The sequence below is a fragment of the Muscardinus avellanarius genome (genome assembly GCF_963383645.1).
Source record: "Muscardinus avellanarius genome assembly, chromosome: 3".
Classification (NCBI taxonomy): Eukaryota; Metazoa; Chordata; class Mammalia; order Rodentia; family Gliridae; genus Muscardinus; species Muscardinus avellanarius.
In genome coordinates this window covers 117,350,865-117,363,904 of record NC_137788.1, presented here as the reverse complement: position 1 = coordinate 117,363,904, position 13,040 = coordinate 117,350,865, and positions in this window count along the sequence as shown.

Sequence of the window (13,040 nt, the reverse complement as noted above, 5' to 3'; positions counted from 1 at the left end):
AACCTTGTTTCCAGTGAAGAAATAGTACTGGAGCTGGGCGTGGTGGCTCACGCTTGTAATCCCAGCATTTGGGAGGCTGAGTCAAGAGGATCACAGTTTGTGGCCAGCCTCAGCCACTTAGTGAGACCCTTTGCAACTCAGTGAGACCCTGTTTCAAAATGAAGAATAAAAAATAGGGCTGGGGGTGTAGATCAGAGGCAGAATGCCCCTAGGTTCTACCTCCAATACCACAAAACATAAAAATAAAAATGAAGCCGGGCGTGGTGGTGCACGCTTGTAATTCCAGCCTTCAGGAGGCTGAGACTGGAGGATAGTGGCTTGTGGACAGCCTCAGCTACTTTGTGAGGCCCTCTGCAACTCAGTGAGACCCTGTTTCAAAATAAACATACAGGCCAGGTGTGGTGGTACACGCTTTAATCCCAGGGTTTGGAGGCTGAGACGGGAGGATTGCACAGGTTCGAAGCCAGCCTCAGCTACTTTTTGAGGCTCTTAGAAACTTAGTGAGACCCTGTTTCTTTTTTTTTTTTTTTTTTTGAAGATTTAAAGAAGTTTATTAGAAAGATAGAAATACAGAAAAGAGAAATACAACTCCATACCAGACTGGCAGGGAGGAGTGACTCGAAATGAATACACCCGAGACCCTGTTTCTAAATAAAGTATAATATAGGTCTGAGAGTATGCCCAGAGGTAGAAAACCCCCTGGGTTCCACCCCCAGTACTACCAGAAAGATAAAAAATAAAAATAAATAAATAAAAATACAAAATAGGGCAGGGGGTGTAGCTTGGAGATCAAATGCCCCTCTGTTCCATCCTCAGACCCACACACACACACACACAAATAAATTAATTTAAAAAATTTTTTAAATAAAAAGAGCAGGGCTTGGTGGCACATGTTTGTAATCCTAGCATTTGGGAGGCTGAGACCAGAGGATCTCGGTTCGTGGACAGCCTCAGCTACTTAGTGAGGCCCTCTGCAACTCAGTGAGACCTAGTTTCAAAATAGAGAATAAAAAATAGGGCAGGGGGCCGGGCGTGGTGGTGCACACTTGTAATCCCTGCGCATGGGAGGCTGAGACAGGAGGATCGCACAGGTTCGAAGCCAGCCTCAGCTACTCAGTGAGGCTTCCAGCAACTTAAGTGAGACCCTGTTTCCAAATAAAATATAAAAAAGGTCTGGGAGTAGAGCCTGGAGGTAGAAAGCCTCTGGGTTCCACCCCCAGTACCACCAAAAAAAAAAAAAAAAAAATAGGGCAGGGGGTGTAGCTCAGAGGTTGAATCCTATCCCCAGACCCACAAAAAGAAAGAAAGAAAGAAAGAAAGAAAGAAAGAAAGAAAGAAAGAAAGAAAGAAGAAAGAAAATAAAAATAAAAAATAATAATCCAGGCATGGTGTGGTACATGCTTGTAATCTCAGTCCTTGGAAGGCTGAGATAGGAGGATTGCAGGTTCAAGGCCAGCCTCAGCAATTTAGCGAGACCCTGTTTCCAGTTAAATAAAATTGGGCTGGTAGCATAACTTGGAGGTAGAATGTCTCTGGGTTCAATCCCCAGTACCCCCCAATACACAAAATAGGGCTGGGAGTGTGGCTTGCAGGGAGAACACCCATGAGTTCTATCCCCAGTACCAAAACAAACAAACCCCAAAAAGACACAGTCCTCCGCACCCAGTCACTCCTCGGCCAAGTCCTCCTGCCACAGCTGCCCCAACAGAGCCCGGGTTGAGGGCTGGGTCCCACTTCCATCTGTCCCAGGACCACCCATCCCCCTTGAGCTTTGAAGTAGAAGAAAACTGGCAGTGCCTATTATTACCCTCTATTATCCTCATAAACCTTCGGAGGTGAAAGTGCGGTGCCTCCCCCTCATCTCCCAGCCTGGAGCCTGGATGACCCCTGGGGCTGGGGGGCAAGGTCCCACAGCCAGCCTGGGTGCTGCTGCTGGCCCTTGCTAGCCAGAGGCAGTCAGAAACCCCAGGGTCTCTGTTTAACCAGAAGGGTGTCCTCCAGCTGAAGGAATCCTCGTCAGCCCAGGGTGGCTGAGCCTGCTGATAGAACATGCCAGGAGCCAGGCGTGGTGGCGCACACTTGTAATCCCAGTACTTGGGAGCAGAGACAGGAGGATTGCAGGTTTGGGCCAGCCTCAGCTACTTAGGCCCTCTGCAACTTAGAGAGACCCTGTTTCCAAACAAAAAATAAAAAGCCGGGTGTGGTGGTACATGCTTGTAATCCCAGCTTTTGGGAGGCTGAGACAGGAGTATCACGGTTTGCTGACAGCCTCAGCTACTTAGTGAGGCCCTTTGCAACTCAGTGAGACCCTGTTTCAAAATAAAGATTAAGAAATAGGGCTGGACCTCCGATAGAGGACAAATATCTAGAATATACAGAGAACTCAAGAAACTCAACACTAAAAAAACAAATCATCCAATAACAAAATGGGCAAGCATACTAAATAGACACTTCACAAAAGAAGAAATTCAAATGGCCAATAAATGCATGAAAAAATGCTCAACATCACTGGCAATCAGAGAGATGCAAATCAAAACTACCCTGAGATTTCCCCTAACTCCAACTAGAATGGCCATCATTCAAAACACAAACAACAACAGATGCTGGCGAGGATGTGGAGAAGTGGGAACTCTAAGACATTGTTGGTGGGATTGCAAATTAGTGCAACCACTTTGGAAAACAGTATGGAGAATCCTCAGAAGAATGGGAACAAATCTACCATTTGATCCAGCAATACCACTGTTGGGTATCTACCCAAAAGAAAAGAAACCAAACTACCAAACGAATGCATGTGTATCTATGTTCATAGCTGCACAATTCACCATAGCCAGACTATAGAACCAGCCAAGATGTCCATCAACAGATGAATGGATTACAAAACTGTGGGATATGTACACAGTGGAATTTTACTCAGCCATTAAAAAAACTCAGTTACATCATTTTCAGGGAAATGGATGGAACTGGAGGACATTATGCTAAGTGAGATTAGTCAGTAGCAAAAAACAAGAAATCGGATGCTTTCCCTAATACGTGAAAGCTAGGGAGAAATGGGTCATAGGAGGAAATCTAGATAAAAAAGGAAATCCTATAGAGGAGCAAACAAGACAACCTAAATGAGGGGATGGGAAGGGGGAAGAAGGAAATTCTCTAAAACACACAATGTAGCCGGGCGTGGTGGCGCACGCTTGTAATCTCCGCGCTTGGGAGGCAGAGACAGGAGGAGGATCGTGCAGGTTCGAAGCCAGCCATGTGCGCTGGCTTAGGAGACCCTGTTTCCAAATAAAAATGTAAAAAATAGGTCTGGGAGTGTAGCCCGGAGGTAGAAGAGCTTCCAGGAACCCCAGTACCACCAATAAATAAATAAATAAATAAAATAAAACACACAATGTACTTAAACATATCAAAGTCAACCACTAAGCCAAGCAAAGGAGGGATGGGGAGGGAATGGGGTGGGAATTGGGTAGGGGTTAAATTGGTGATGTGTACATATATGTCCACACAAGTTCCCCCCCCGATATGATGTATGAATATAATGCACCAATAAAAAATTTTTAAAAATAGGGCTGGGAGTGTAGCTCAGATTTAGAATGCCCCTGGGTTCCATCCTCAGTACTGCAAACAATAAACAAACAAAAAAATAAAGAAGAAAAATAGAACCGGGCAATGTAGCACACGCTTGTAATCCCGGCATTTGGAAGACTGAGACAGGCGGATCGTGGTTCACAGCCAGCCTCAGCTACTTAGGCTCTCTGCAACTCAGTGAGACTCTGTTTAAAAATAAAGAATAGCTGGGCGTGGTGACACACGCTTGTAATCCCCGCACTTGGGAGGCGGAGACAGGAGGATCACACAGGTTCGATGCTGGCCTCGCTGGTTTAAGAGGCCCTGTTTCCAAATAAAAATATAAAATAGGTCTGGGAGTGTAGCCCAGAGAAGGGTTTCCAGGAACCCCAGTACCACAAACAAAAACAAAAACAAAAACAAAAACAAAAAGGCTGGGAGTGTATCTTGGAAGTAGAATAGAATGCCCCTGGGTTCAATCCCCAGTACCGCCAAAGAAAAGGAGCGAGCCAGACATGGTGGCTCAGGCTTGTAATCCCAGCATTCCGGAGACTGAGACAGGAGGATCTTGGTTCCCAGACAGCCTCAGCTACTTAGTAGGTCCTTTGCAACTCAGTGAGACCCTGTTTCAAAATAAATAATAAAAGCTGGGTGTTGTGGCGCACGCTTGTAATCCCAGCATTCGGGAGGCTGAGAGCAGGAGATCGAAGTTTGTAGACAGCCTCAGCTACTTAGTGAGACCTCTGCAACTCAGTGAGACCTGGTTTCAAAATAAAGAATAAAAAATAGGGCAGGGGGTGTAGCTCAGAGGTTGAATGCCCCTGGGTTCCATCCCCAAACCCGCAAAAAAAAAAAAAAAATAGGGCAGGGGGTATAGTTCGGAGGTTGAATGCCCCTGAGTTCCATCCCCAAACCCACACACACACACACACACACACACACACAAAGAATAAAAAATAGGGCAGGGGGTGTAGCTCGGAGGTTGAATGCCCTGGGGTTCTACCCCCAAACCTGCAAAAAATTAAAAAAAGGGCTGGGGGCCGGGCGTGGTGGCGCACTCTTGTAATCCCCACGCTTGGGAGGCGGAGTCAGGAGGATCCCGCGCTGGTTTACAAGACCCTGTTTCCAAATAAAAAAGTATAAAAAAATAGGTCTGAGAGTGTAACCCAAGGCAGAAGGGTTTCCAGGAACCCCAGTACCACCAAAAAAAAAAAAAAAAAAAAAAAAAAAAAAGGGCTGGTGGTGTAGCTCGGAAGTAGAATGCCCCTGGGTTCCACCCCCAGTACCACCAAAAAAAAAAAAAAAAAAAAAAAAAGGAGCAGGGTTTCAGCCTGATCCTGCTAACTCCCTCTGGGGCTGCTCTTGGGAGAAACCAGCTCTTGAAGGGCTGGCTAAGAAGGAGGCGAGGCACCCCCACTTGGTTCTGGAGCCAGGGGCCTCCTCTGCTCAAGTTGGCTGCTTGCCCAGGGAACCCCCCATCCCATGCTGCGGGAAACCTGCTAGGTCTGTCTGCAGCAGCTACTTTTATCTCCTTAGATGAAAGCTGTCGGTGAGGTTTTTATTGGATAGGGAGCTTGAAAGTGCCAGTAGAAAGAGTTTCAGGGACAATCACAAGAAAGAGAGGCCTTTGTGGGGACCACCGGGGCTCACAAGACGCACTGTGGGTCACTGTGTGTTTCCACTAGACGACTGGAGTCAGAGGCCAAGGATGGAGAGAACTCTCTCGGTCGGTACTATATGGCTATGTTGCAGGAGGATCGCAAGTTCGAGACCAGCCTGGAGCCGGGCGTGGTGGCGGACGCCTATAAGCCTGACACAGGAGGCTGACACAGGAGGATCATGAGTTCAAAACTAGCCTCAGCAACTAGCCAGACTCCCAGTAGCCTAATGAGACCCAGTATTTGAAAGGCCAAGATAGGAGGGTTGTAGGTTCAAGATCAGCCTCAGAAACTAGCGAGACCCTTAGAAACTTAGTGACACCCTGTTTCAAAATAAAAAACAATAAAGGGCTGGGGATGGTACACTCTGGGATTACAAGCATGGTGGTACACGCTTGTAATCCCAGTACTTGGGAGGATGAGACTGGAGGATCGCAGTTCGAGGACAGCCTCAGCTACTTAGTGAGGCCCTCTGCAACTCAGTGAGACCCTGTTTCAAAATCAAGGATAAAAAATAGGGCAGGGGGTGTAGCTCGAAGGTAGAATCCTGGGTTCAATCCCCAGTACAAAACAAACAAATACCCTAAAAGACTAAAAAGGGCTGGAGATGTGGCTGAGTGGAAGAGTGCCCCTGGGTTCATCCCCAGTACCCACTCCCTAAGCCAGGTGTGGTGATGCACGCGTGTAATCCCAGCATTCGGAGGCTGAGGCAGGAGTCCTGATCAGGGTTCGCGGACAGCCTCAGGTACTTAGTGAGGAGTGAGGCCCTCCGCAACTTCGTGAGACCTCCCACACACATTGTGTAGGAGTAACTAATAGAAATTCATTGTCTGCCAGGCATGGCATACATACCTGTAGTTCCTGTACTTGAGAGACTGAGACAGGAGGATCACTGATTTGAAGCCAATCTCAGTAACTTAGCAAGACCCTCAGAAACTCATCAGTACCTGTTTCAAAATAATAATAATAATAAAAAAAAGGTCCGGGTGTGGTTGCACGTGCTTGTAATTCCAGCATTTGGGAGGCTGAGACAGGAGGATCATGGTTCGAGGACAGCCTCAGCTACTTAGTGAGGCCCTCTGCAACTCAGTGAGACGCAGTTTTAAAATAAAGAATAAAAAAATGGGGTTGAGGTGGGTGCAGCTCAGGGTAGAATGCCCCTGGGTTCCGTCCCCAGTACCACAAAAAATATAAAAATAAAATAGCTGGGCGTGGTGGCATACACTTGTAATCCCAGCACTTGGGAGGCTGAGACAGGAGAATCTTGGTTTGTGGACAGCCTCAGCTACTTACTGAGGCCCTCTGCAACTCAGTGAGACCCTGTTTCAAAATGAAGAATAAAAAATAGGGCTGGGACATAGCTCAGAGGTAGATTTCCCCTGGGTTACAACCCTAGTACTGCCAATAAATAAATAAAACCAAAAAATAAAAAGGGCTGGGGGTATAGCTTCTTTTGTGTGTGGTACTGGCGGTGGAACCCAGGGGCTTTTCTACCTCCGGGATATACTCCCAGACCTATTTTATACTTTATTTGGAAACAGGGTCTCACTAAGTTGCTGAGAGCTTCACTCAATAGCTGAGGCTGGCTTCGAACCTGCGCGAGCCTGTCTCAGCCACCATGCCCAGCTTGGGGGTATAGCTTTAAAGTAGAATGCTCCTGGGTTCAAAGAAACAAACAAAAAAGTGAATAAATAAACATATTTATGTATATATACTTCTTGTGTAAGAAAGGAAGTTAGGAAGTTGGAAGGAAGGAAAGAAAGGGGCAGGGGAGGAAGGAGACTCTGGTTTCCAAACCAGAGTGGAAGCCCCTCAGTCTTGGCTCTGTCCTCTGTCTCCATTGCACCGGCTGCCAGCCAGGTGTGTGCGGCTGCTATATGAGGGCGCCCCACGGGCCGCACCCCGGCCTTTCTCAGGGCCCCTGCTCTGCCTTGCTCCGGCCCTCTGGCCCTCCTCTTCCTGAGGTCTCCATCTCCTACTTCCTTTCATGCTTCTGCTTCTGGCTCCAGTTAGCCCCCGATCCAAGACCTGTAAGAGAAAGAAACCCCATCTCTGCCCTCCTCCCAAATGTCCCTGAGCCGTTAGCTCCCAAGCAGAGAGCGGCTGGAGTATCCGCTGGCCGCGTCTGTAGTTGAAGCCAGGTCATTCATGGCTTGCGCTCCGACCTGGGCCTCCTCCCAGCCTTCCTCACTCATCTCTGGCTCTAGGTCCCAGGGTAGGCTCCTGGGGGCAGTCCAGCCGGAGGGCTCAGCTGCTCGCGGGGAGTGGCCCAGGGCCCTGCCTTCTGGCATGGACAGATCCTTGGCTTGCAGGCGGGTGGTGGACTGCCCCGGGACCAGCAGCAGCGTCTGCTAAGTCCTCTTTATTTTGCCTCTCAGAACCTACAGGACTCCCCACTTCCCTAGAAGTGGCCAAGCTCGGCTGGGTGACTGGGATTCACATAACCTGTGACCACCCGGGAAGCTGCCTCAGCTGCCCCGGGGGCTCATGACCACTGCTGAGCAGGAAGGCACGGCTGCGTTGGCCCAGGTTCTGCTTGATTCTTCCAGCCCCAGAAGAGCACAGCACAGGGAGTGGGGGCTGGTGTCAGGAGGGGCCTGGCTGAAGCTACGAAGCTGCAGGTTGCGTAACTGCTGCTCTGGGATTTGGGCTCTGGCCTCCTCAAACAGAGTGCGGCTTCCCCGGGCCTCGGGACCTGTGGCCGCTGTGCGGAGGGAGGGCTGTGCCGGCCCCAGCCTTTTCTCCCACGCTCAGTCACATCACTGTGTGCCTGTTGCCACAGCAACCAAGACCATCCACTGGCGAGATGTGGCAGTAAGGAGAAATGGACAAACCCAGTGAAGGAGAAGCAGGGAGAGAAAGCTGGTCTCTAAGAATCATTTTTGTGTGTGTGTGTGGGGGATACTGGGGATTGAACCCAAGGGCATTCTCATTCTACCTTCAAGCTACACTCCTATTTTATTTTTATTTATTTTTATCTATTATTATTATTAATTATTTACAGGTCTGGGGATGGAACCCAGGGGCATTCGACCTTTGAGCCACACCCCTGGTCCTAGTTTAGTTTTTATTTTTTATTTTTAATCCGGGTATCACTGAGTTGTGGAGGGCCTCATTATGTAATTGAGGCTGTCTGTGAACCGTGATCCTCTGGTCTCAGCCTCCCGAATGCTGGGATTACAAGTGTGTGCCACCGTGCCTGGCTTTTATTTTTATTTTGAAACAGAGTTTAACTAGGTTGGTGGGAGTCTCACTACTTGCTGAGGCTGTCCTCAAACCTGCGATCCTCCTGTCTCAGCCTCCCAAGTACTAGGATTACAGGCATGTGCTACCATACCCAGTTTGTTTCCTTCCTTCCTTCCTTCCTCCCTCCCTCCCTCCCTCCCTCCCTTCCTTCCTCTCTCTCTTTCTTTCTTTGCCTGCCTGCACTTATTCCTTTTCTTCCTTCCTTCCTTCCTTCCTCTTCCTTCCTTCCTTCCTTCCTTCCTTCCTTCCTTCCTTCCTTCCTGCATTTCTCTCTCTCTCTCTCTCTTTCTCTCTCCTACTTTCTTTCCTGGAGATTGAAGCCAGGGGCATTCTACCTCCGAGCTACACCTCCCAGCCCTATGTTTTATTGTTTATTTTTTGAAACAGAGTCTCACTGAGTTGCAAAGGGCCTCACTAAGTAGCTGAGGCTGTCCGAAACCACATTCCTTCTGTCTCAGCCTCCTGAATGCTGGGATCACAAGCCTGTGCCACCACATCCGGCTGGCCAGGCTCTTCTTGCTGCAGCTCTCCCACCCACTTGGCTTTTCCTCCTTGGGGCACCATGTGCAGCATCATTCATTCATTCATCATTCATTCATTCCTGTGTTCCACAGACATGTTTGGAGTCCTGGCTTGGAGCCTGGTACGATGGACGAAGTGCTGAATGAGGGAACGTTGTTGCCTCGGTAGAGATGACGTTCCGGGGGAGAGGGCCAATGACCCCATCACTTCAGATAAGTGCTATAGAGTAGAAGAACCTATGTAACAAAGTATAGCCAGGCCTGGTAATGCGTGCCTGGAATCCCCATCCTTCGGGGGATGAGATAGGGCAATTGTAGGTTCTAGGACAACCTCAGTAATTTAGCAAGATTCTCAGCAACCTAGTGAGACCCTGTTTCAAAACAAAATATAAAGCCCGGGCATGGTGGCGCACGCTTGTAATCCCAGCGCTTGGGAGGCTGAGACAGGAGGATCCCACAGGTTCGAAGCCAGCCTCAGCTACTGAGTGAGGCTCTCAGCTACTTAGTGAGACCCTGTTTTCAAATAAAGTATAAAATAGGTCTGGGAGTATAGCCCAGAGGTAGAAAAGCCCCTGGGTGCCACCCCCAGTACCACACACACACAAAAATTCAAAACAAAATATAAAAATGGCTGGGAAGCCAGGCGTAGTAGAGCATGCTTGTAATTCCAGCCTTCAGGAGGCTGAGACAGGAGGATCGCGATTCGTAGACAGCCTCAGCTACTTAGTATTTCAATGAGACCCTGTTTCAAAAAATAAAGAATAGCAGGGCGTGATGGCGCACGCTTGTAATCCTAGCATTTGGGAGGCTGAGACAGGAGGATCGCGGTTCACGGACAGCCTCAGCTATTTAGTGAGGCCCTATGCAACCCGGTGAGACCCTGTTTCAAAATAAAGAATGAAAAATAGGGCTGGGGGTGCAGCTTGGAGGTAGAATACCCCTGGGTTCCATCCCCAGTACCGCAAAAATAAATAAATAAATAAATAAATAAATAAATAAATAAATATTGGGCTGGGTATAGTCCCTGGGTTTCTTCCCCAATACTCCCTCTCCCCAAAAAAAGGCTGGGGGTGTAACTTGGAGGTCGGCTGCCCTTGAGTTTAATCCTCAGGACCATAAATAAATAAAATATAGTAAGACAAACTATGGCTGGGGTGTAGCTCCGAGGTAGAATGCCCCTGAGTTAAGTCCCCGGGAACACACACAGGCATACAAAAAGAGTAACAGAGAACAGCATTTATGGGGTTGTCTGGAACACACAGGTACAAATTTGTATGCAAACGAACAGCATAAAGAACTTAAGGAAAACAAAACACAGAAAAGCCCTCCAAACCACAAATGTATGTAAAGCACCTGTAGCCCATAAAGGAAGCCTGCGGAGGCCTGAGGCAGGACTGGCTGAACAGGTTAGGATTTCCCCAGCTAAGCAGAGTTTCTGCTTTTTCTCCTCATATTAACAGGCCAGCAGCACGCCCACCGTGACTGGCGCCTGGCCCAGCGCGCTGGCTGCGGGGCGGGCACTGCCCAGAGCAAGGCCTCCTCCGTCTCACACTGAGAAAACTGCTTTCCTAATTCAGTGGTTCACGCTCACCACCTTGTCCCTGAACCACCCAGAGTCCGAAGCCTGCGCCGTGCTGGGCGTGGTGGCGCACACGCTTGCAATCCCCGCGCTTGGGAGGCTGAGACAGGAGGATCACACGGGTTCGAAGCCAGCCTCAGCTACTTAGTGAGGCTTTCAGCAACTTAGTGAGACCCTGTTTCCAAATGAAATATAAAAAAAGGTCTGGGAGTATAGCCCAGAGGTAGAAAGCCTCTGGCTTCTACCCCCAGTACCACCAAAAAAAAAAAAAAAAACACAAAGCCTGAGCAGGAAGTGTGTGTCATCATGCCAGTAAGACCCTGTTTCAAAATCAAAATAAAAGCGGAGCGTGGTGGCTCACGCTTGTAATCTCAGTACTTGGGAGGCTGAGACAGGAGGATCTGGGTTTGCAGACAGCCTCAGCTACTGAGTGAGGCCCTTTGCAACTCAGTGAGACCCTGTTTTAAATAAAGAATAAAAAATAGGGCTGGGGCATAGCTAGGAGGTAGAATGCCCCGGGGTTCCAAACCCCATACTACCCAAAAAGATACATAAAAATAAAATAAAAATAAAATAAAAATAGAGTTGAGGTCTATCCCGATGAGGCTTCCCTCGTAGCCCACACATCGTTGGAAACGCCTCATAGCGTAATGCTGTGGTTTTGCTTTACTCACTGGACTATTTATTAGGTCTGTGAGAAGGAACTACAAGACAGTTAAAAAGTATGCAACACATGAAAGTAGTAATAATATCGTTTTATTCTTAGGTATTGGTATCCCATAGATCTCCACTATTCCTGAGTGTGATAGGAATGAATATGATTTGAACTCTGTTTAAAGAAGGTATCAGCAAGTGAGGACCCAAGCGGATCATCTACCCTAAAAAGTGTGGTATAAGGCTTTCTGTTTCTTTTGTTCCTGGCTGCTATTGATAGGTTAACAGAAGGACTTCATGTAGATGCAGGAGCCTTTTGTATAAGTTCAACTTCTAGGATCTTAAAGTCATCTTAAAGTCATTCCTCAAAGAGACCAGATACAAAAGATGTCAGATGGAATTTCAAGGTTGTCGTCAGAATATCCATAATTTAAGTGGGAAGAAAAGAGGCCCAGGTGAAACTTGGAGCTGATGGGACAACTGTGGACTAATCCTCAATTTTTTAAGAAAAGGTATCCTGGAGATAAATCTCTTCAGTTTTGACAAGATTTACAGCATCAGCTTTAGATGGAACATCCCAAGGTGATACTGATACCTGAAGGAATCCAAACATTTGAAATCTCATAGATAAAGATTTATTGGTTCTTAAAAAAATAAAAATTAAAAATAAAATAAAAATAGAGCTGTTGTATAGCTCAGAGGTAGAATGCCCCTGGGTTCAATTCTCAGTGCCACAAAAGAAGAGAAAGGAAGGAAGGAAGGAAGGAAAGGATGAAGGAAAAGAAAGAAAAGAGAAGGACATCTTTCTTCTCATCTTTCTTCTCTCTCTGTCTCTGTCTCTGTTAGTGGAGATTTTCAAAATATACAAAGGTAGCCAGGTGTGGTAGTGCACACTTGTAATCCCAGCATTTGGGAGGTTGAGACAGGAGGATCGCGGTTTGAGGCCAGCCTCAGCTACTTAGTGAGGCCCTCCGCAACTCAGTGAGACCCTGTTTCCAAATAAAGAATACAAAATAGGGCTGGGGGTGTAGGTCGGAGGTAGAATGCCCCTGGGTTCCATCCCCAGTACTGCAATAAATAAATAAATTAATTAATTAGTATAAAATAAATCTCAAGATAAAAATTCCTTTAGCTGGACATGGTGATGCACACTTGTAATCTCAGTACTTGGGAGACTGAGACAGAAGGATCACAGGTTTGAGGACAGTCTCAGGAAGTAGTGAGACTCTGTTTCCAAATAAAAATAAAATAGGGCTAGAGGTGTAGCTCAGGGGTAGAATGTCTCCAGTTCGATCCCCAGTGCCACACACAAGGACAAAAAAATTTTTCTTAAGCCACAACACCATAATCACACCTAAACTAATAAATAGGTTTTTTTTACTATTGTCATATATTTGATTAATGTTCAAATTTTCACATTATAGTTTATTTGAATCAAGAGCTAAAGAGAAGCCGGGTGTGGTGGTGCACGCTTGTAATCCCAGCATTTGGGAGGCTGAGACCAGAGGATCGCAGTTCACCGGCAGCCTCAGCTACTTAGTGAGGCCCTCCCCAACTCAGTGAGACCCTGTTTCAAAATAAAGAATAAAATATAGGGCAGGGGGTGTAGCTCGGAGGTCGAACGCCCCTGGGTTCCATCCCCAGACCCCCCCCCCCCACACACACACACAAAGAGCTAAAGAGATTTCATACTTTTCTCTTGTATTTTTGTGTCTGTACGTGGTGCTGGGGATTGAATGAAGGGGGTATAAGAGAACACAAATTCTGTTCTACGTGGGCCTCTTATTGGAGGCGTAAACCCAGGGGCGTTTACTTCCAAGA